The sequence below is a fragment of the Cebus imitator genome, unplaced genomic scaffold (assembly GCF_001604975.1).
Source record: "Cebus imitator isolate Cc_AM_T3 unplaced genomic scaffold, Cebus_imitator-1.0 Scaffold24, whole genome shotgun sequence".
Taxonomy (NCBI): domain Eukaryota; kingdom Metazoa; phylum Chordata; class Mammalia; order Primates; family Cebidae; genus Cebus; species Cebus imitator.
This window is the reverse complement of record NW_016107339.1, coordinates 12,285,549-12,310,143: the sequence shown is the minus strand read 5'-3', so window position 1 is coordinate 12,310,143 and position 24,595 is coordinate 12,285,549. Positions and strand designations below refer to the sequence as shown.

The 24,595-nt window shown below is 52.2% G+C and overlaps 2 long non-coding RNA genes across 2 annotated transcripts; both read left to right on the top strand.

Moving 5' to 3' along the window:
* The first annotated feature begins 10,028 nt into the window (after nucleotides 1-10,028).
* LOC108300021 lies at nucleotides 10,029-16,162 on the top strand. Its single transcript, XR_001823214.2, has 3 exons — nucleotides 10,029-10,185; nucleotides 11,318-11,895; nucleotides 12,590-16,162. It is a non-coding gene; the product is annotated as an uncharacterized LOC108300021 (long non-coding RNA).
* Nucleotides 16,163-18,231: 2,069 nt separating this feature from the next.
* LOC119470186 lies at nucleotides 18,232-20,182 on the top strand. The gene is made up of 2 exons (XR_005199057.1): nucleotides 18,232-18,379; nucleotides 19,748-20,182. It is a non-coding gene; the product is annotated as an uncharacterized LOC119470186 (long non-coding RNA).
* The last annotated feature ends 4,413 nt before the right edge of the window (nucleotides 20,183-24,595 follow it).

Here is a 24,595-nt window from a genome sequence, read left to right as displayed (position 1 = left end):
CCTCCCTCAGATTCCCCAGTTGAGGAATTTTCACCCTATTGGCTTTGGAAAAGTTACACCACTTTTCTGACAATTTCCCCTCCAACTTCTTTTTTATTATAAAAACATTTTCACCCCCAAACCCACTAAATAAATAAATTTATCTCTTTGTACCCGCAGGGGATTGGTTCCAGGACACCCGAGGATTCCTAACTCCAGGGATATCCATGTCCCTGATATAAAATGGCATACCGCAGGGTGTGGTGGATTACATCTGTAATCCCAGGACTTTTGGAGGCCGAGGTGGTTGGATCACCTGAGGTCAGGAGTTCGAAACCAGCCTGGTCAACATGATGAAACCTTGTCTCTAATAAAAATACAAAAATTAGCTGGGCATCCTGGCAGGCGCCTATAATCCCAGCTACTCAGGAGGCTGAGGCATGAGAATCACTTGAACCCAGGGGGTGGAAGTTGCAGTGAGCCAAGATTGTGCCACTGCACTTCAGCCTGGGTGACAGAGCAAGATTCAGTCTCAAAAAAATAAAAAGTGAAAATAAAATGGCATAATTTTTGCACATAACCTATGCACATCCTCCCATATACTTTAAATCGTCTCTAGATTACTTATAATATCTAACGCAATTGTTGTTATACATGTTATGTGGGAAATAATGGCAGGGAAAAAAAGGCTGCACATGGTCAGTCCAGACACAAGCATCCAAACCTCACTGCAACTTCAGTGGGCAATTGGCAAACCACATGCAGAGCCTGTAGGTGAGGAACCTGCAGGTGTATATTTCAATTGTAAGTAACAGAAAACACCGCCTTAACAGTAGAGAGGATTTATTGGCCCACATGATTTTTAAAAATACAAAGTTAAACTGCTCCCGGTGAGGCTGGCTTCACCTGGAGGCTGGCATGACGCTTCCACACAGAGTCATCATTGCCACTTGTTTAGTGTGCTCTACAGTGTCTAGGCAGAGATTAGCACATGGAATGCATCGAATTGTGTTCCAAGTTGGACGGGCCAAACTGCTTTGCTTTATCAGGCACCCAGTGGGAGATGGAGCAGCGACTTTCAGGGCTCCTCAAGCTGCTGCCTGCACGGCCATTTCCACCTGTTTGGTGGAAGTGCTCTCTGTTAAGCCTTGATTTTGCCCTGAAGTGATGCTTCTCTTTTCTAACTCTGTTTCTCAATGCAAGATAATCTTGACCCCGGACAGCTGCTGCCTGGAAGCATATCCTGAGACACCGAACCCTTCCCTCCTATCCGGACATCAGGCACCTCTCACTCCTTTCTGACAAAGGGAAACCCTCATCACTTTACATTTTAGTTACAAACTGTGGTGCTTAATCTCATATTGCTATTTATTACTTATATAAGCTTGTTTTCCATGTTCAATTGCTGTTTTTCTATCTGTGAGAAATTAGATGCTTTGACATGAGTTAGAAACCACAGTAATTTTTTCTCGAAAATTAATGAAAATATTTCTACATTTAAGGGCTTTTCATTTAGAGTCAGGGTTTTTAGAAATCAGTAGAAGCCCTTGAATGAGGGATGGGTGTCCTTATCCTGGACTTACTGAGCTTTACCTCTGCCTGCACCTGAGGCTTGTGACCGAGGGTTCTGAGTTTGCTGAGGCCCCTTGGGAAGGCAGGAGCTGTTCTCAGTGGGGCCCTTGAGGCCGACTTTCCCCTGATGTTGGGCCTCCAGGGTGGACAGGTAAGTGGGGCCCAACGAGGCTCTGTCCAACCTATTCTACAGTGGGCAGGGTGGGACGAGCTGTCTGGACCCTCTACTCTCAGGGGGTCCCCAAGATGGAAGCTGGATTGGCATCGCTCTCTGCAGGAGACAAGACCGGCTGCCTCTCCTGCTCAGAGGCAGCCACGTGCCAGGCTTTTCCAGTGTTCTGCACCTCCCCTGTTGGGGTGTTCTGAGTATTTCCTCCAGATCACAGCATCTGCCTGCCTTGGGATGAGAGAGTCCGTCCCAAACCAGCATGCATTTAGGATGAGGCCCTGGCAGCTGGGCTGTGAGTGGATGGGGGGAGGGCAGGCCTGCAGGATGGGAGAGACTGTGAGCACACTGAATGACAGCAGCTCAAGGTGGCGGGAAGCGAAGGATGCAGGACTGCAAGGGGTGCCCCTCAGGGAGCTGGGCTGGGAGGAGGGGGCAGCGGGCTGCAGGGGTGGGGCAGAAGGGTTTGGTTTTGGATGTGGCAGTGGGCTGTGTGTGGGCTCTCCCAGCAGACACGTCCAGCCGGCAGCTGAGCGCAGCACGTAGCTACAGGGTCCAGAGGGAGATATGGCAGAGACAGAGGAGGCCAAGAGCCAGGGGAGCCAGCGAGGGGAATGGAGCTGGCCGCTCATGACTCGCTGGAGAGGGCAGGCCTGTTCTCCATGTTTCCACGCACCCCTCTCACTAGCTTATTCCTCTGGGGTTTCAGTGTGTCTCCATCTCAGAGTTCCTTCTATTTAAATCCAATTATCCACAGACAGGTGACATTCTAAGCTCTTGTGTTTATCAAATTTTATAGAAACTATACTCAAATTAAATAAAGAAAAATAAAAAGGTGGGGGTGGATGTATTGACTCAAGTCAAAACAAAGTTGGGAGCCCCAGATAAGGCTGGGTCCCGGTGCTCAAGCCTTGTCAACAGGACCGTCCCAACTCCTCTGTGGCTGGCTCCACATATGGGGCAGGGATGGCCCCTGGCAGCCCCAGGTGCTCACTCTACTAGCTAGAAAACTCCCACAGAAGGAGGGCACCTCTTCAAAATCCTGGCATTGATAAATTTGTGAGGCTGAAGCCAGGAGTCCACGTGGATCCGGGAGTGAGGTCAGCCCCGCTCAATCCACGTGGACTCAGAACAGGGAGATCCCCCCATCAAAAGCAGGGATCTGTGCCCTGAGGTGAGGCCTGGGATGGAGGCCACTCATGGGGCCACTAAGAAAAAAGAGCCTTGCTTGCTGAGGGCTGCCCAGGGCAGAGCTGTGGTGCCAACCCTAGGAGACTTTATCTGTTGGACTTTTATAGGAGAGAGAAGTCTGCTTTTATGTTGTTTAGTTCGTTGATAATTTGCCCTCTGTTACTCCCAGTCCAGCCTAACCCTATTGAACTCAAGCTCCATGGGGGCACAATAAGAAAGCCCTGGGGACAATGGGGCACTGGGGCTTTTCTGAGAAGGGGGCATTGGAGTTCCAAAGCCTGAGGCCAGCCCTAGGGGACACAGCTTCCCCCACCTCCCCACCTCCTCCTCACACTGCACGCAGACCACACCATCAGGGTCCTGTAACTGGAGGGGACCCAGAGAACATCACTCATTCCCTTGGCAAACAGATGCTGTGCACCTGCTCCACACAGGCCTTGGGGACACGAAGCTAATGAGACATGGCCCCTCAGATGTTCCATGTAGAGGGGACAATGAGAGGCAGGGAGAGCTGGAGTGTGCAGGGTGCAAAGGAAGGTCAGAGAGCTGGGTCCTGGAGGCTGAGCGGGATTCGCCAGATGAGAGAGAGTGTTCTAGACGAGGGAAGGGCAAAGATGAGTGTGGGAGAGCAGCACGTTCAGGGAACAGCAAGGAATTCCCATGGCTGGAGTGTGGGGTGCCTGGTGCGGGAAGACAGGGAGCAGGGCCAAGCCCCCAGGGTCTTGCATCCCTACAGATGATGCGCAGCTTCCAGTGGAGGCCACTGGGGGTTCTCCAGGTGGGAGGCTACGAGGTCAGATTTAGAATCCCAGTTTGACAAACGAGGAAACCAGAGTCTAAAGACAGGAAGCCTCAGGTCTGGCTCCTCATTTATCAGAGGTTCTCAGTACATGTGAGCCGGGACGGGCAGGGCACCCAGCCGGCTGGTCCACACCGCTCTCCGGGCGGATGTCTCCCAGGGAGATGTCCCTCAGCCTCGCCTCTGTCCTACTTCCCACATGCCTGCCTCAGCCAGCACACAAGTGTGCAGTCGTGTTCCCACTTTGCTGGGGCTACAGGAGGTCACCAGAGGAGCTGGAGCCGAGGAGGGAGACGGTGGCCTCCAGGAGGCAGGCAGTCTCATTTGGGGGAAGTGTTGGTTCCCAACCTGCCTGGGCACCAGGTGACATGGGCGAGCTGTGGAACCTGCTCTGTCAGCTCCTCTTCAGTGCTAGACCCTGGCCCAGGACTTTGGCCCGGACATGGGAATAAACAAAGCTCAGTCCCTGCCCCCAGGAAGCTCACCACCAGGAGGACAAGGCAGGTCTGTTCCGATGCAGAAGGAGCTCGGCGGCCATAGCAATTTCTTGGTACAAATATATAGTCACATCGACGGGTAAACCCTCCTGTGGGTACCTGAAAGCCCTCATCCTCACAGAGCCCTTCAGCTTCTTACACTCCCTTCACTGCCTGGCCCTCACCTCTCATCAGGCCCAAATCCAATCTAAGGGCTGAACAGGGAACAGCCCCCATCTAGTGTCCACTGCTGTCCCACCCACCGTCTTCACTCACCCCTCCCCACAAAGAAAAACCAAATCAGGCCTTGCAGGATGAATGGGAGGCGTCTGGGTGGCTGGGGGGCAGCACAGGAGCAGCTAGGGGTGGGGTGGCAAAGGCCGGGCATGGCTGGTGCTCAGGTGTGTGTTACAGGAGGCGATGGGAACACTGGGGACAGTGGAGAGTGGGTGGAGACGCAGAGCCCACTCGGCTGTGGCAGGGACTTCAATGAAGACAGGCACTAGTGATGGGAAGCCACTGGCTGTTGTTCAGGACCCGGGGGCTGGGCCCTCATACCAGCACCCAGCAGGCCAGCGCTTCCCGCCACAGCCCCTGCACCCCAGGCCGCACCTGCAGCTCCAACCCTGCCTGTTGCAAGCTCTCCTGGCCGCCCTGGCTCCAAGCCCAGCAATAGCCCCTCCTGTAACTGCCAGAGTGTGGGTGTGTCAGACCCTCACGGGGGTGGCGCTTTACCTACAGACAGAGCCAGGGAGCTTCGGGCGCCTTAGCAGATGGAGTGGGCACTGTGCAGTGTTAGGACTCTTCTCGGGGGTGTAGTTGCATAAACAACAGATCCTCCTCTCATTCCTCTCCCTGCATCATGAAGAGAGTCCTTGCCCCTCTGGCCCCCACAGCACCCTGCAGCAGCCTGTCTCATTATCCTCTAGGGCCTGGGTCTCCTGATGAACTGCAGCTTCCTCGAGGATGATTGTCGTATCCCCAGGGAGCACAGCACCAGGCATATAGTAGGTGCTCAAGAAATGCCTGCTGAGCGAGTGAGTGTGCCCAGGACAGCACAGGAGGTGAGTCTGTGGGTCTGTTTACGTGTGTGTGTGTGTGTTTGTGTGTGCACGCGAGCAATGCCTGTCATAGCCTGGCCTGCGTCTTACCTCACCCAGAGAAGCTCCTGGCAGGGCCAGGAGGAGGGGCTGGGCTTTCTTTCCTGCTCATTTGCATGACAGGTGTTGGCAGTTGATCTAACTGTGATAATGAAGAGGATGGGGGGTGCTAATTCCTTCTCAGTTTATTGAATCCACCAATCCTTCACAGCCTCAGGGCCCTGAGAGGGGGTGATTAAAAGACACTTCAGCACGCTGGTTATTGCCAATTAACAGACTCAAATATAAACAATTAATAAAGCCACAGTAGGGGGTGAGAGGGAGGGATTCAATCCCCCTGGCCGGGTGAGCTCACACAGTTCCGGGGCCCCTGGGCCCAGCCACACACGGGTGACCCTGCTGGCGGGGTGGGGGGGCAGGTGGTTGGGGTTGATGGAAGACGCCAGGGAGGAGAATGCTGGTGAGGGCCACATGACCTCAGACTGGGGGAGCAGGGCTGCAAGCCCACCCCTGCTGATGCCAGTGAGGACACACCCAGGGCATGGCAGGAACTTGCCCAAGGCCCCAGGGCCCACTAAAGCCAGTGCTCCATGGACCACGTGTTCCATGCTACTTGGGCCAGGCCGTGGCCCACCCTGATGGGTCTCCTCACCCACCCAAGGTAAGGGGCTGTCTCCAGTCACTGGCCTCTTAGGATGAGCCACGTGACTCTGTTTCTCTTGCCAGGCTCCCCCCCCACCTGCCGTGGTCCCTATAACTTGACTTCTCGTACAGGAAAGGTGCCCACCTGCCTGGGGGCAGCACTGCCTGTTAAGGACGTCTCGGGGTTGCAGCATGAGCTTCCAAAAGGCACCGCTCTGCACCACTGGTGCCACACATGGCAAAAGCCAATCTCGTGAAATCCTTAAACCCTTAGCAGGAGGCAGAATGACAGGCAGGAAAACACTCACGCCTCAAGGGCTTAGGGAAGTCACTTCCACAACCCAAGTCACTCTCTCGGGAGCAGGCGGTGCAGGTGCCATGGGCCGCACGTGATCTGGGCCAGGCACCCTCCAGCTTGTGCTGCAAAGGACCGGATGGCACGTGCCTGAGCTCTGCCAACCGCACCGCCCGCATCACAGCCACCTAATCCGCCCATGTGGTGTGAATGCAGCCAGAGACGATACGTAACGAATGTGCGGCTGTGTCCCAAGGAAACTTTATTTATGGATGCAGAAATTTGAAATTCATAGAATTTCACGTCACCAAATATTATTCTTATCTTGATTCATTGTCACCCATTTAAAGATGTAAACCCATTCTTAGCTCTCAGTCCATACAAAAATAGGTGGTGGCACCGATTTGACCCATGGGCCAGAGTTTGCCCGTCTCTGATCTAGGCCTTAGCATTCTGGGATGTCTTGGGCATTCTACAGGCAACTTCCCTGAGATATGATTCCTCAAGGGAGGGGGTACTGGGAGCTGAAAGTCCCTCCATCCAGCTCAAGAAATGGGGGTGCCAGACCCTGTTCCACGAGAGAACCAAGTGGCCACACAGCATGGCCCATAAGGGACAGAGAGCCAGGCTGAGGGGCAGGTTGGGACAAGCAGAGAGACAGATGAGGGGGGACACTGGCTGCCCCACGACCCACTTGTGTTGGGGGCAGGACAAGGACGACCACCCAAAATGGTGCTGAGCCTCAGCACCTGGACCTGGGACAGTTTCCTGCTCTCATATGGGACCACGGATATGTCTGATATTCTGGAATTTCAAAGGAAATAAAATAGAAGGGACTCAGAGGGAGCTCAGAAATTGTCTTTCTCTCCTCACCTCTATTCACCTGATTCATTCAATCAACAAACATTTTTTGAGAATCTACTAAAGGCACCTTGTTTTTCAGTTTAAGACAAGCCTCCTGGTCTTGCGCTGTCTTCGGAAATGTTCCTGGAGAAGTGTTGTGTTTGGGATTGCCAAGGACATTCTCGAGTCACCTGGGAAGTGAGAGTAACTAGAGGACATCCCATGTCCACAGAGCAGATAAGAAATCTCTCGAGGGAATTCCTGGGTTTTGACAAAGAAAGTCATTTAGCAAAGCCAGTACTGTGTCAGAGGCAGCGGGAAGGTTTCCTGGAAGCCTTGGTGTAAAAGACCATAACGATGGATGTGAAGGAGTGCAGCGGCTTTGACAAGTCAAGCAGTCAGCTTGCAGTCTGCTCCCTGTTGGGTGCTCCACAGTCCTCCTCCTGCCTGAGCTTCCACAGGGCGCCTCTCAAGCTGGGGACAGGTAGCGGAACCAGAGCCCATTGTCACAGCAGGGACCAGCTGCCCAGTTCAGGGTTGGGGCAGGGCACGGGCCTCTCCTTTCCTCACCCTGCACCTTCAACCCATGAGAAACCCTTCTGGCTTTAGCTGTAAAATGTGTCTCATTGTGGTTTTGATTCACGTTTTCCCCACGATTAGTGATGGTGAGCATTATTTCACATACCTGTTGGTCATTTGGATGTCTCCTTTTGAGAAATAGCTATTCAGGTCTTTTGCCCATCAAAACCACAGTGAGATATCCATTGCCTTATACCTGTCAGAATGGCTATGATCAAAAAGACAAGAGATAACAAGTGTTGGCAAGAAAAGGAAACCCTAGCACGCTGTTGGTGGAAATGTAAATCAGCACAGCCATTATGAAAAGCAGTATGGAGGTTCCTCAAAATATTAAAAATAGAACTACCATATGATCCAGCAATCTCACTACTGGGAACATATCCAGAGGAAATAAAATCAGTATGCTGAAAAGATATCTGCACTTGAATACTTTTTGCAGTACTATTCACAATAGCCAAGACATGGAATCAACCTAAGCGCCTTTTGACAGATGAGTGGATACCGAAAATTGGTACATATACACTGTGGAGTACTATTCAGCCACAAAAAATAAGGCAATCTTGTCTTTGGGACAACATGGATGAACCTGGACAACACTATGTTAAGTGGCATCAACAGGCACAGAAAGACACGTGATTCTCACTCATGTGTAGAAGCTAAAAAGTCATTCTCATAGAATTAGAGAGTGGAGATTGGTTATCAGAGGCTGGGGTGACCTGGGAGAGAGAGGATGGGAGAGGCTGGTCAAAGGATCTATAATTACAGTTAGATAAGAGGGGGGAAGACCTGGCTCAGTGGCTCACGCCTGTAATCCCAGCACTTTGGGAGGCTGAGGCGGGTGGATCATGAGGTCAAAAGATCGAGACCATCCTGGCCAACATGGCGAAACCCCGTCTCTACTGAAAATACAAAAATTAGCTGGGTGTGGTAGTGCTCACCTGTAGTCCCAGCTACTCAGGAGGCTGAGGCAGGAGAATAGCTTGAACCTGGGAGGCAGTGGTTGCAGTGAGCCAAGATCACACCACTGTACTCCAGCATGGCAACAGAGTGAGACTCCATCTAAAAATATAGGGGGGATGGTGCGGAGAAAGTCCAGAATAGACAAACGTACAAAGACAGAAAGTATTCAATCAATGATCAGTGATTGCCTGTGGCCTGGGGTGTGAGGGAGAGGAAAGGTTTCAGGGCCAGAGTGAGAGTAGAAATTGGGAATGACTGCTGATGGTGATGGGGTTTCTTGAAAGATGAAAATGCTCTAAAGTTGAATGTGGTGATGCTTGCACTCTGCAAACATACTAAAAACCATTGGATTATACACTTATAAATGGGTGAATTGTAGGCTAGGTGAATTATATCTCAATAAAGCCATTTTTTAAAAGTGCCCCCAAATCTAACCATTTTGCTGCGCTGCTGCCATCCTGGCTGGGGCCTGAAGGACAGCAATCACCCCTCACTGGTCCCCTACCTCTAACTCTGCCCCACAGACTGTCCTCTAGAGACGGATCCTCCATGGCCATCAATCACACCACGTCCTGCTCTGGTCTCCACTGTCCCAAGGCTGTCATTCCTAGCATGAATCCAAAATTTTAGAGTGGCCACTCTATAAACTCCCAGCCACCACGCTCTCCCTTTTCACTCGTGCCTGCCACGCAGGCTTCCTCACCTCCCTCCACTGGTTCCTCCTCCCTCCATGTCATAGCCTCCCTCCCTTCCTCTCTTCCTGCTCAGAGACTGGCCCCTTCCCTGCCCTCCTCTTCCTCTGTCTTCCCCACATCTACACCCCTGCGAGTAGTGGTAGTACCTGGGGTCTGTGGATCCCATACAGATCCCTGGATAGAATTCCAGGAGCCTGGGAATGTGGACGGGGAAGAGTCACACCTTTGTTTTCACTCTTCTTTATTTGAATGTAGCACCTGTTTCCATGTGTGTGTTAGCAGCAAACCGCAGAGGTGGTCCCAGAATCTGGGACTTTGTCACCCACAGGAAGTGCAGATGGTTTCAATGACATTATAATTGCAGCAGAAGCCTTGAAGTCTCACTCGTGCTCAAGCTTACTTTGAGAGGATGTGGTTTTAGACAGCCCCACTGCTCAATCTCAATCTCAGTGCGTTAATAAAGAGGCACGTATATTGCTCCAGTGCAATTTTTCCCTAATATTTTGATAGCTGCATTTTAATATAATTGTTTTCCTTTGAATCTTAGCTATTTTATTTTGTGGACTTAAAAATGTTATTCTGAGAAGGGGTCCATAGGCTTCCATTCTACAATGTGTACTCTGTGCAGAGAGGGCCCGACACAAATGGGGAGCTCAATCAACAGGCAGTGGGAGGAAGGGCGGGGGAAGGGGCGGGAGGGAGCCGCTCAGAACTCACTCAGCTCAGCAGCGAGGGCAGAGCCTGTGTCCAGCTGGCCTGGGATTGAAGCTGGCTCCATCACATGCTCAATGTGGAGCTTTGGGCGCTTCCTATGACCTCCCAGAGCCTCCGTTTCCTCATCTGCAAGATGGGACACAATCACACCTGCTTCATATCATTGTTATGAAGGTAAGACAGTATGCTTGGTTCATGGCCTGGGGCACAGTGGGTGGGCAATAAACAATACCGATTTTGTCAAAGTGCTGGGCTTTTGTCCATGGCTCTGGCCCCTCAGCCAGGAAGGCAAAGGCGCCCCCAGGCAGCTCTCCCTCTACACATTTCTGGGAATGCTAAGGCAACAGGGCCTCCACTCGCTCTCGGCAGGCTGGCCAGGGCTGGACCACAGGCAGGGGCTGCAAATGGGGAAGGAAGCACTGTCCATCCAGGCTGGGCTGGGGGACACACCTGCGTGGACATTCTGGGGGGCAGAGGACATGGGAGGAGATGTTTCCAAGACCTTACCTTATGAGTCCAGAAGCATTTGTGGGGATGGCAATGCCAGGAAGGCATCTGGGGACAAATCGTTAGGAAGAGACCTGAGGGCCTGGGGCAAACCTGGCTCCACTGGCCAAGTTCTGGCCTGCTGCCCTGAAGGCTGAGTTTCCCTGTTTCTTCCTGGAGACCGCATCCCAGGGGCCAGCTTCCTTGCCCTTCCTGGTTGGGGAGTCCTAGGTTGGCCTCTCCGTTCCCCTGGGTGCCTCTTGCCCCAGACCCTGCTTTCCTACCTTTTGCCCATCACAGCCCACTCAGAAAACAGGGGACAACCTCACCAGAGGCCACCAGCCTCATCAGCGCCCCAGGGCAGAAGATGGCCTCTTGGCAGCCTCCTTGTCCCTGCACAGGCGGCATGCTCCTGCCTCCGGGCCCTGGCCAGGAATGCCCTATATCCAAATGCCCCAGGGCTTGTCACCACCACGTTCTCTCATGTGGACACGACTTCCAGCCTTCTCCACGTCCTGCCAGGGGGCTGAGGTGGTGGAATGACTTTGGAGTCTGTTTCCTCATCTGTAAATGGACAGTAGCTTGGCTTCCTGGGTTTGGCTGTGAGGACAGGGGTGCTGTCCGCGCAGGTACGCTGAGACTGGGGAGCTGGGATTCCTGCCTGCTGGAAAGAGAAATGCCTGTGGTTCTGGGGTGGGGTCTCCAGCCGGCCAGGGGCCTATCCTCCTGCCTTGCAGCTTCCCAGTGCCCTGCAGCTCACTGGCTTCTTCCACTGCCCTTTGAGAGAAGTGAGGTGGATGTTATCCCACCCACTTTACAGATGGAGAATCCACGGCTCCGAGACGTGAGGTGACACGGCACCCAGGCCTTCTCACTGTGTGCCAGGCTATGGTAACATCCTGCTGGACTGAGCCAGATGACACAGAATCCGCTTAAACCGACTTGTGGAGGTCCTGATGTTCTACAGGTGCCATCTTTCTATGCCCAGTGTGATCAGGCTGTGTGAATTTTGGGTGGGGCTCTTCGGGGACACCAGCCTTCATTTATTGAGCCTCTACCATGTGCCAAACATGTGACTCTGTGACTGGTTAATCCCCACAAGTCAAGGAGCTGGCACGGTTGTCTCATGTAGAGGTGGAGAAACTGAGCTGTAAGGACCAGCGCCAGGAGTGCGGGATGTGGGTCTGTGCTGCACAGCACCGCCCCGCAGAAGGGGAGCAGGGATGAAGAGGAGGCGTAGACTCCATCTCGGGGAAAAAAAGAGTAAAGAGAGCGCTGTCTTGAAGAAACTACAAGTGTGGAGAGTCTGCAGACGTTGGAGGGAGATGAAGGCGGTGCTGATTCAGGAGACAGAGCTTTAGCCAGGAAAGCAAGCTGGCAGCCACTTGGAAACCACCAGTAAGCCAGAGCTGGGTAAAAAATGTTGGTAGAGGAAGAAGGAAGCTGGCAGCCCTGAGCTCAGGTGGCTTCGGTATGCAGACCTGCACCCCCGGAGTCCAGCCAGGGCGAGGAGGGGGCTTCTAGGGACACAGGGTTCATGCTGGACCACTGGCCTTCCCCAGCCCCCCGTCTAATATGGGCCCCCACTGGAGTCCAGAGAAAGGACCCAGCAAAAATTGGATGCAGTGGGTCCAAGGGAGTTACCACCCAGGCCTAAGCCCCTTGAGGCTGTTGATCAGGGGTTGGGTAGCTGAGGGAGCACCAGGCAAGCGGGACATCTTGTTGCCTTTGGTGGCTGTGTGTTTGTATGTGCTTATGCGTGCGTGTGCACATGTGCACTGTGTATACATGTGCATGTGATGTGTGTGAATGTTCATTCCTGTGTGTGTGTGTGTGTGTGTGTGACTGTGCAAAAGAGCTTTGCAGGGAGAGATGGAGTCCTGGGAGTAGGAGGGCGGATTCCCTTCCCCCCCATCACCCCCCACTGAGGCTGGCTGGATGAGGAGTTCAGGGAAGGGAAGGTCTGGGGATTCTTCTTCTCCCAAAGGTGCCACCACCAGCAGGGGAGGAAAGGAGGGAGGAAGCAGCACCTTATTTAAATGCAAATGACTGAAATACAACTTTCTTTATTAAAATGCAAATTGCACTTCAGTCTCTGACACCTCCTGAGTGCCAAAGCCACAGAACACAACCAGGAATCAAAGCCGAAGGACCCCGCTCTCGTGATGGTGAGAGGCCCCATCTGCTTGGGTGTAGGAAGACATGGGGGATGGAGGGTGGGCCCCAGACAGGCTTGGGATGCTGAGCCAGGTGCTTATCCTCCCTCCGGGGCTGCTGGGAGACATCAGCAGCAGCCACCGAGGCAGATTTGGGCGGGAGGTCTGGACTGTCACCCCGTGGGGGATCAGGCTAGAGCTTCACAGGTCGTTGCCTGTGGGCTCTCTGCCTGGCTGGGTCAGCACGCTGTGCACTTTCCTAATGAGGCTGGGATCTGATTCCAGCATCATTAAACCAACTGCCTCTTGGTGGGTCAGAACCTGGCAGAGCACTGGGGTTGACCTACAGTGGCCCCCAGCCTGGAGATCAGGCCCCAAGGCAGGCTTGTCTTCCTCAGCCACACTTCCTGCTGGGGCCTCGGGAGCAGGGCTGCAGGGCTGCCAGACACAGCAGTGCAGGTCATGACAGAAAGCAGGGGCGACAGGCAGACCCATGCCCTGCTCCCCAGGCTCCGTGACCGGGCATGCGGCCAGGTCCTCCAGGAAGAAGGGCACCTTTCCTCACACAGAGGCACCCCTGACTTATGCGTGCTTCTAATTCATCAGCCTGCAGAGGGCGCCTTTTCCTAATTTGCACACACACATTGTTGGGGGGCCCCCAGACCCCCAGTTCTTCCTTCTGCCCCACTCCTCTCTCTCGGACCTGCCTCCCCTCCTTGCTCATTCATCTCCTGGGGTTTCCACACTGTTTCCTCCGCCCCTTCCTTCCTCCCTGTCTTCCAGCCCTCATCCCACCCTCTCTGCCCTCTTCCTCTGTGGATCCCTCTGGCCTGTCCCCTAGAGTCAGCCAGCTCTGGGTCCTTACCTACTGGGTCGGAGGCAGGGACAGGCAGCCCAGGAAGGGTGGGCCAGGCCCCTGCTAGCTCAGGGTGGCACTGGCACGTGCAGGGAGCCTGGGGCGTGGGGGAAGGTCCCGGCTCCTTCCATCTGCCAAGCTCCTAATATAGGCAGCGGCAGAGAGGGAGCGGGGAAGCAGGAGGCAACTTGGAGCTGGAGGTGACAGGCCTGCTTCCTCCGTATAAATAGTCCCGTCTGTCACCCCGGGGGCGGTGGCTTCCTGGGGCACTTCTGATGTCATCTGCTTCCCAGGAGAGAGTTGCTGGTACCTGAGGGGGCCTGGGATGCAGGCTGACATTTTGGGGCGAGGGGGTACCCTGACATGCCTGAGGGCTCAATACTCAATACTCCCAGGCAGTTCTAGCCTCTCCCACTTGCCTTCTTGCCGTAGGACAGGCAGAGGCCCACCCCCCTCCCCAGGCTGTGCAGACCTGGGCTTGAGCCTCTTCCATGAGGCACCTAGGAAGGGACCCTTCCTGGGCATCATCCATAAATTGCTCGGCTGGCCCAAGGGCTGTCTGAGCTATGTGAGGTCACCCCAAGGGACGATAAGGAGATGGGAGCCTCATTCAGCTCCCCACCCTGTGAGATGGGCCGTGATTGGAGCAACAGAGAGGGTTCTGTTGCTCCTTGCTCGTCCCCTGCAGAAGGAGGGCACAGAGCTCTCCCTCACACCCCACCTCAGGTTCCCAGCATCTGTCTGGTATTCCTGAGGATGGGTGTGCACTTGCTCCTCCTCAGCAACCTTGTCAGGAAGGTGGAGAACGCAGAGCTGCCTCCAGCTGGCACTGAGCACAGGGAAGCTCCCTGAGGACCGGGTGGCCCAGCAGACAGGACATCCTCAAGGGCTCTGCCTCCCTCCTCAGTCTGGAGCTCCTGCAGCCACCTCCCTTTCCATCCCTCCTCCCTCCTGCATGGAGGGGGCCTGGCCAGCTGGTGATGCCCCTGCGGGAATCTGTGAGGGAAGCTGCTGGGGGTTTGCCCAGCCCCTGATGAATAACAGGCAGGGCGAGGTTAGACCAGGTTGCCCGGCTGCACAGCAGACTCAGGAGTGCCTTGCAGCGGGAGAAAGGCACTGGGCATCGACCTGAGACCAGAGCCTCCATCCCCCAGCTGCTGGTCTGAGTTAAGCTAGGAGGGCCCACGTGGTGCCCCCTTACCCCGGAGGTGGTCCTAGTGTCTGCAGAGGTGGGAAGTAGAGGGCTGCAGGACAGGCGGGGGACAGAGGCTGCACCCTGTAGACCCTTTTGAGCCAAGTGGCTTTTCAACAGGGTGGCCATTGCAGAACAATGGCACTGGTCCACACGCCTCTGTACTTGCAAGCTCTGTGACGGTGGGAGAGAACCAACCTCCCTCCCCTCAGGCAGAACTCATAACAACCGTAGGACATCAGACAACGGCCCCGGGCACCTGGCAAGGACCGGCCTGATGACTCAGGCCCCACCTCCACTTCCAGTTTCCCTGCCGGAAGAGCCCCTCACCCATGAGCCAGGAACAGGAAGGTGCTTCGTGGTGGAGTGGACCCCATCAGTGCTGCCCATGTCCCCTCCACCCTTCTTCCACTCCGTGCCCACCCGCTCGCCTTCCAGGCGCTCCGACTCACAGAGTGCGGTGTCGGGAGTCTGCACTGCCCTCCCACGCGGCAGCCCCAGCAGCTGGGAGCTGGGAGGCCCTGGGCGCGGTAACTGTGGGGCATGTCCTGGCCGCCTCCCAGCATTCCCAGCCGCATTGCACTCCGCTTGCCTGCGGCAGCTGCCTTCCCTCTTGTCTCCTTCCCCACATCCACCAATTAAACTGGAATCCAATTGGATCTGAATTCTTGTCACAAGGCCTGCCTCTGAGGAGACCCAACTAAGAGTTGGACACAGTTGTGAGCTAGTTCCCTGCAGGACCCAGTGACTAAGAGGCTGGAGGGGAGGGGGCGGTGGCAAGGTCTGACTTCAGCCGCTCTGATGGCTTCAGGGCCGGGGCTTTCGGCAGACACTTTGCTATCTGGCTCTGCAGATTCCGTTGCCATTGCTGCTGTGACAGGAGCCATCTCCTCTCGTGTTCCTGGTCTACGTGTCTTATCAGCCCTTCTAAAAGGGCTGGCAGCTGGTGGGTGGTAGCAAAGTCATGCCCCCTCCTAAGGGAAATGGGATCAGAAAACTGTGGAAGATGATTAACGTGCCTTGGGCGTTTACTGTGTTATATTTTGCTTCCTCTCATTACAACCCTCTGGACAGGGCTGCCATGTACAGTCAGGCAGGTTGTTCACTGCACAGGGGCACCCGGCCAAGAGGACAGCCTGTGTTCTTTCCACATAGTGGGAGCCATCCACTGTCCTGCTTGTGAGCCGTCTCATTGTCTCCATTTTAGTGCAGAAACCAAGGCACAGAGAGTTTAAGTAATTTGCTCAAGATTTCTCAGCACGTAGGAGGCTGTGCTGAGCTCTTCATCTAAGAATTCTGGCTGCAGAGCCTGCATTCCCAGCTACGTAGCCTCACACTGCCTTGACAGGGCGGGGCCATCATGAGAGCTAGAAACCCCGGGAAGGCTCTGACTCCTGGGCACCAGTCAGGCCTGGGACACAGGGACTCCGGAGAACCAGGGGAAGAGGGTCACCTCTGGTGGCTGACCTGAGGTCTGGGAGCCCAAGCCTGAGCTGCCTGCCTGGGTGTCCATGGAACCTGGGGTGGGCACACAGAATAACAGCAGTGGCTCAGAGGGCTTTACCCGGTGCCAGGCACTGGGGTTTATATTTATTTATGCACTGGATCTTCCTACGAACCTGAGGGTATGTAGCAGAGGCCGCTCTCAGCCATGGATGTCCTCTCCTACCCTCTCCCCAGGCACACCACTGGGCCACGTCTCCTGGCCTCCCTTGCAGCTAGGTGAACCAGTGTCACCCCTTGTCACAGCAGGAGCAGGGAGGCTGGCTCTGTGATCCTGAGCAAGTCACCGGCCTCACTCACGGAGCCTCCGCTCCCCCACCTGTAAGATGGAGTCAACACCCCCACCCTGCCTGCCTCCCTGGCCAGGACGAAGCCAGCTGTATGAAGGTTTTAAAATCGCACCTGGAATGCCTAAGCCAAAGCTTAACACATACTTGTCATCTGCTTAATACAGCCCCTATCTCCAGTCTGGGTCTGTCTGCAGAGATTCCTCACCTTTCACGGCCCAGGCAGTCCTTGTGCGGGCGGCCTGCCTGCCTTCTCAGACACGGAATAGCGGAGCCCAAATGCCAGGCAGCCCCGATGATGACTCAGCCTCCATAACGAGTCCAAACATCTGGCTGACAAAGGGCATGGCTGGCTCCCGAAGCGGCTCCTTCTGCACAAATATGTTCTTAATATTCAATTAGTATTTATCCACCACGAACAACAATTACGCCATTGACTCGCAATGAAGTGCCTGGTTAATTAATTAACACAGTCTTTTACATGCTGGCAGTATTTCCCGGTGAGCACGATACTTAAAATAATAGCACAGTGACGCCAGGGCGAGCTGGGGGACTAGCGGGGGTGCCCTGGGTTTTCTGGGCTCCAGATGTGATTCTGGAGCTGATGTTTACCACACAAAGCATCTTCTGGAGTTAAAAGGAAAAAAAACACACCAGGATTTTTGGCAGGCCACTTAACACCTCCCAGCCTCAGTAGGGGCTGGGCCGGATGCCCACCCAGGGTCCCTGAGTCCTATGGGCATGGGTTCTGTAGGTGACATTCATACCTGTACAGACCCCCACTCAGGTTGCCACACCCAGGGACCCTCTAGGCTCCATGAGGCCCAGCCTCTTGGAACAGCTGACTCAAGACACCTTTCTCCCCTCCCTTGGCCTCCCTGGCCCTCACCGACTACAGCACCTCCTCCTCAGCCTTCATTTCTCCTTCCTGCTCCTTCCTGTGGGTGTTTTCCGAGCACAGGTTTGACTTCAGCTTCAGTTTCTGACCTTGCTCTTCTCCGAGTCTCCTCCCCACCTCATATGCAACCCACAGGTCCTGACTGCCCACCTCTTTGCTTCTGCCTCTATCAGAGCCTGCTGAGGGTACAGAGCACCACATCCCCACTGCCTGGGTCAGCTGGCATAGCCACTTACTGGCTGTGTGACCCCAGGCAAGTTACTCAACCCCCACCACCCCTTGCTTTGGGGGACAATCCTGTGGGAGATGTTCGCAGCCTCCACCTGCACCAGCCAGGGTGGGCTGAGCTGCGTCCCAGGCCCACGGCACATGGACTGCATTGGCTCAAGCCCAGCCACAGCTTTTGGCACTACCGTTTTGGCACAGGGCAGCCTACAGCAGCAGGCAGCTCCCCACCCAGCAGTGACGGAGGGGCCCAGGCTCTTTCTGTCTTGTTGCTCCACCATCCCCAGGGACCCTCCCATTGTTGTCCCCATGGTCCCTGTGGTCTCCACAGCCAGGGCCCTGCTAGAGGCACATGGGACGCTTTTCTGAAGGCCTGACCAGCCATGCTCACATCCCTCCCACTCAGCTTCCTTTGGTGACAAGGGGGTTACACAGGTACACCTAGCTGCAAGCAAGGCCAGGGGACATGGCCCAGTGGTATGCCCAGGGAGAGGGTGGGAGAGGACATCAGTGACTGAGAGCAGCCTCTGCCACACACTCTCAGGTCCTTAGGAAGATCCAAAGAGTCAATAACTATAAACCCCAGTGCCTGGCACTGGGTAAAGCCCTCTCAGCCATTGCTGTTATTCTGTGCGCCCACACCAGTTTCCGTGGACACCAGGATCAATGAGACACATTCCTGCATCTAAGTACCCCACTGAGGAGGGTGGTAGAGGAGACAGACATATAACCCACTTACCAGGATTCAGGAGGCGAACACCCAAGGTAAATACATGCCATGGTGGGCCAGGTGGGAGGAAGCAAGGGGCTGAAAGGGACTGTGGGCTGAGTCGTGACGAACAGTGGCAGTTTAACAGGTGGGAGGGGACTCGGAACCTGGCTCTGGAGCCAGGCCTGTGCTACAGCCAAGTCACTCTAATTAAATTTCTCCCAAATATACCATTAGTTGCCCATGCAGGTGGATAAGCCATTTTTGACTCTGCTAAACATTTGTTTGAGGGCCCCTGACTGATTCGAAATGTTGTGAAACAGAAGGGTTTGGCCCTTTGGGAAGCTGGTTTGTGACAGCCACTGCTGGTCCCCCAGCCAGCAGACAAGATCCCTTCTTCTGGTGGGGAGGCTCAGGGAAGGGAGGCCACACATGATTGTCAAAGCTGATCATGAAAGTCCATTGCTCCCTTTTGCCAGTGATTGGCTTAAATGTATGCTTGTGACCCAATTTCAGTCAATAAACCATAAAAAGATATCAGCTAGAAGGGGTCCAGGAAAGATTTCACTCCCTGGTAAAAAGGGAGCCATATGCTGGGAGATGAGCCTTCCCTTCCTGCTTTTGGATATTATGGTGTGAGCGTGTGATGTGGCAACCACTTTGCGACCATTAAGAAAAACATGGCTGACAGACTGAGAATAGCAGAGTGGAATGAGGAGCAAAAACTGGGCCCAAGATAATGTACTAAACTGCTGGACCTGCCCTGGATGTATTCAACCTCCCTAGAGCTTGTTAAGCAAGACTGTGACCTTAAACCAGCTACTTCAACGTCTTCATCTGTAAAATGCATAACAATAGCACCTGCCTCATAGGGTTGTTATGAGAATCAAAGTGAGTTATTTGCAAAACCCTTAGAAATGTGCCTACACAGATGTCTGGTGATGTTGGTGTTAAATAAATAGAAGTAATAAAAAGCTCCTGTTGGTTAAGCCACTTTGAGTGGCTTTTCTGTTACTTACAGCCAGAAGCATCTTGGCTGATACTCAGGTGGTGAAGAATGAATGGGCGCTTTCAGCAGAAGCCAGGGGGAGGAGCCTGGGTCAGGGTTGGGTGGATGTGAGGACGCTGGAAGGACCTGGAGCCTCCAGGAGGATGGCGTGATGTGCTGTCTGACATGGAGGGGACAGCTGGGGTCTACAGGGGCTGGGTGGTCGGGGCATGCACCCCTCGTCTCCACCAGTTGCATTCCAGCACACAGTCTTGGCTCAAAGGGCTAAACACATGCCTGCTACAGAGGGGATTTGAACCCTGGACAGTGTTTCAGTGAACCCCAAGTTTATCTTCAAAGAATCAATATGTCAGTATGCTCAGCTGTCTTAATCTTTAATTCTCTATTTTAAATTTTAACTTCCTTGTAATTCCAGTAAACAACCTTCTCCACTGGTTCATCAGTAGTTCACATCTGCTCCCCCTCCCCCTGGCTCCATCCTGACTCATCCCGGCCACCTGATCACCCCTGGACACCTGCTCTGACACGCCCATAATCGTCCTTCCCACCAAAACACCCACCCTGCCACTCCGGCTCAGACCCCTGCTCTTTTTAAAATAGCCAATCGGAATTAGTCTAGCTTGTGCGGTCTAACCCTAGCCAACAGGGGATGACACAGCAGTAGGGATGACCCCCGTCTGGCATAAGAACCTCTTCCCCACTTGTCCAAGCATGGGCCGCCATTGTTTGATCCTTGCTGCTGCATCCTTCTGTAGCAGTCAACTGCCCTGCTGAGAGGACTTATTTTCGAGTGCTATTTCTTTTGTGGCATCAAAATTGTACTTATAACAACAGGATGGCCTTTCAGGTTCACAGTTGTGGCAAGAGGATTTGACTCTGTGTGCCTGTCTCACCTCCAAATCACTGCAGAGCCATTTCCTTTTCTTTTTTTAAGAGACAAGAGTCTGAGCGACATAGCAAGATCCCCATCTCTAAAAAAAAAAAAAAAAAAAATCAGCCGAGCATGAGTGCATTGGTGCATGCCAGTAGTCCCACCTACTCAGGAGGCTGAGGTGAGAGGATTTCCTTGAGCCCAGGAAGTTGAGGTGGCAGTGAGCTGTAATTGTGCCACTGTACTCCAGCCTGGGACAGAGAGAGACTTGTCTTGAAAAAAGAAAAGAGAGAGACAAGTTCTTGCTCCATCACCCAGGCTAGAGTGCAGTGGCACAATTATGGCTCACTGTAGCCTCGAACTCCTGAGATCAAGCAATCCTCCCACCTCAGCCTCCCAAGTAGCTGGGTCTACAGGTAGTGCCAACATGTCAGGCTACTTTTTAAAACATTTTTTTGTAGAGACAGGATCTTGCTATGTTGCCCTGGGCTAGTCTTGAACTCCGGGCCTCAAGCAATTTTCTTGCCTCAACCTCCCAAAGTGCTGAAATTATAGACCATGAGCCCCCATGCCTGACCAAAAAGCAAATTCTCTAGCTAGATATGCCTTCCCCTACTTCTGCTGAAAAGATCTGTGCCTTCCCGCTAGGTAAAAACTCACCTCCTCCAGGAAGCTGACCTTGATAAGTGCTCCACACTGGATTGTGTTTTCTTTCCTTTTCTCTGGCTCTGAAGGTTGGGATGACAGGATTTGCTCACAAGGAGAGGCAGGGTGTGCCATATGGTCCCAAGATTCCCTTCCAGCCCAGACTCACTGCATTCACAGGGTGCCAGGAAACGCTCACTTCTGAGCCTCATAGAAGGCTCTCTGAGAGTCCCCACTCTTCACAGCCCAGCCCCCATATCAGAAGGAGTGGGTCGGGCTAGCTGCTTGGTGGAACTCCAGCCCTGGCTGACCCCAGCTCTTTCTCCAAGCTTCACCTGCTGCAGAGGAACAGGCAGGTGGTGAGCTGTCACCACTCAGTGCTCTAGGTCACCAGCCTCAGCTAGCCTCAACCTGATCAAACATCTACCTGCTTTTCTCTGCCTCTCTCACTCTACAATGAACAGGTCTGAAATGGCTTGGATTTGTGTCCCAGCCCAAATCTCATGTTGAATTGGAATCCCCAGTGTTGGAGAAGGGGCCTGGTGGGAGGTGACTGGCTCATGGGGGAGGATCTTCCCTCGCTGTTGTCTTGATAGCGAGTGAGCTCTCACAAGATCTGGTTGTTTAAAGGGTGTGTAGCACCTCACCCTTCACTCTCTTCCTCCTGTTCCGGCCATGTTAGATGTTCCTGCTTCCCCCTCACCTTCTGCCATGTTTGTAAGTTTCCTGAGGCCTCCCTAGCCAAGCTTCCTGTACAGCCTGCAGAATCATGAGCCAACCAAACTTCCTTTCTTTATAAATTCCCAGTCTCTGGTATTCCTTTATAGCAGTGCGAGAACAGACTAATACAAGGTCCATCCTGCATACCTTCTGCCCTCTGCCCCTCGACCTCTCCACATCTCTCCACATCCTCAGCAGAGCACCCCACTCCTTCCACCCAGAGCCAGAGAAGCCAGTAGAAGAGAATCCCCTCAGCTTCCCGACTGTAGCAGATGATCTATGTGTCCTGCTCCTCATTCCATCCGCCCTTCTTGGATTTCAACTGCAGCTGTGCAGACTGTTCTCCTCCTCCAGACTGAAGCATCCCACTCCAGCCCACACTCTCTCTGCTGGCAGGAGGGCAGGAGTGGGACTCATGCAGCCTGCAGACACAACACCCAAGTGGGAGCCAGTACCCCTCCTGTCTTCCTTGGATGAGGGAAGGGGTAGATAAATGTCCTTCTAAAGGACAGCTCTGAGGTGTCTCAGAGGGTTCCAGTGGGATTGAGCCCCAGTTGCCCATAGCGGCAGCAACTCCATTTCCCTCTAACTTCTGGAAGGAATCTTCCCTATCTCTCCAGAGTATTTGGCACTACTGTCCAGTCCCTACACTCATTCCACCTCCCAACACTCTGATGGCTTCCCTCTTCCCCCTTGGGACGCCTCTTCTCAGGCTTCTCTGCCAGACCCTCCTCCTGGTGTGGCTACTACGTGTCGATGCTTCTCAGGGAGGGTCCTGTGCTCATGTGTTCTCACGTGGTGTACTCTCTTCCTAGGAGTCTACCGTTGCTGGTAGCTTCAGGACGTCTGCATCTGTGAGTGTCCAACCCAGACCACCCCCTCAAGCAAACACCCAGATATCCAGCCACCTGGCGTTCACCTCCACTTGGGTATGGCAAAGGTACCACAGAATTAGTACATTCCCACTACCGCCTTTACCCACTCCTTCTGTGTTCCCCATCTCCGCAGGGGTGCCAGTCTCCATCCAAATAGGGCACAAGTCACACACTACCATGGGGTCAACCCGAACTCTTCTCTTTCTCATCCCAGCATCCCATCTACACCAAATCCTCTAGATTTGGCTTCCGAAATCTTTCCTGCACTTGTCCCTATCTTATTACCACCAAGCTTTGTCCAGCCATCTTCACTCAAAATAGCAACCTAACTGGGATTACCAGATCAAATACAAGAGGTCCAGTTAAATTTGAATTTCCAATGAACCATGCTTTTTTTAAGTGAATATGTTCCAACTATTACACAGGACATATTTATACTAAGCAAGTATTCACGATTTATCTGAAATTTAAATCTAACTGGGCATCTATTTTCAAATCTTTTTTTCTAGATAAAATTCCATGAAATCCCTAAAATATTTCAAGGACCATCTGTATTTTTATTTGCTAAATCTGGTATTCTTAATCCTAATTAATCTCTCTTCATCACATTATAGCCTGATGACCTTGTTCAAACAAAGTTTGCTAAGTAGACCATGATTGAATTTAGTATGTACATTGCAATCACTAGATCCATCACTTTTAATAAGTATACAAGGAGATGTAGTTTTTAAAAAACTTAATAAGTAAATTAAAATAGAATACAAAAAAATAACCACCCCAAAAGAAAACAGAAAGGAGAAAACAGGGACAAGTAACTGAAGGCAGAAATAGAAATCAAATAATGAAAGCTCGAAATGCAAAAAGATCAATAATTACATTAAATGTAAATGATCTAAACATATCAATTAAAAATCAGGAATTATCAGAATTAAAAAATAAACACGACCCAACAATATGCTGTATAATGATATAAAAAGGATAATAATAAAAGAAATGCCTTGCAAATGTGAATTTAAAAAAAAAAGCTAGAATGACAATTTTAATATCAGACAAGTTCGATTTCAGAGTAAGAAAAATTACCAGGGATAAAGAGGGGGATTTTACAATGATAAAAGGATCAAGTCACCAAGGAGACATAACACTCTTAAATGAGAATGCACTTAACCACAGAGCTTCAAAATACCTAAAGCAAAAACTGATAAAATTGAATAGAGAAAAAGACAAAATCTGCAATTATAGTAGGAGATTTCAATTATAGTTAGAGATTTCAATACTCTTCTCTCAGTAATTGGTAGGACAAGTATTCAGATTAGCAAGCCTGTGGAAGAACTGAACAACTCTGTAACAAACTGGATCTGATTAGCATTACAGAATGCTTCCCCCATCAACAGCAGAATACACATTCTTTTCAAGGGCACACAGAGCACTCACCAATATAGCCCATTTCCTGGGTCATAAGAGAAACTTAAACTCTAAAAATTGAAGTAATACAAAGTATATCCTCTAACCATAATGGAATTAAATTAAAAGTCAATAGCAAAAATATAACCGGTGAATCTCCAAATAAGAGAAATAAAACAACACACTTATAAATAATCCATGGTCCAGAGGAAGTCTCAAGGAATATTAGAAGATATTTAAACTGAACAAAGATAAAAGTACAACGTACTGAAATTTGTGAGATGCAGCTCATGCAGTGCTTAAAGAGCATTGATAACATCAAATCATTTACATTAGAAAAAAAGAGGGGTCTTAACATATGAATCCAAGTTCCATCTTGAGAAACTACAAAACTAGAAAAAAAAAAAGAGCAAAATAAAACCAAAGCACGAAGAAAGGAATCAAGAGCAGAAAGCAATAAAATTGATAAATCTGTAGCCAAATTGGCAAAGGAAAAATGACACAAATTACCAATATTAGGGAGAAAATTGATATATCACTTCTGACTCTACCATTAGAAGGATAATGAGAGAATACTATCGCCAACTCTGCACATATAAATTCAACAACTTACATAAAATGGACCAATTCCTTGAAAGCCAAAAACTACCAAAACTCACACAAGAAGAAGCAGATAAACCGAAGGGTACTGTGTCTATTCAAGAAATTAACTTTGTAATTTAAAACCTTCCAAAAAAAAATCCTGGCCCAG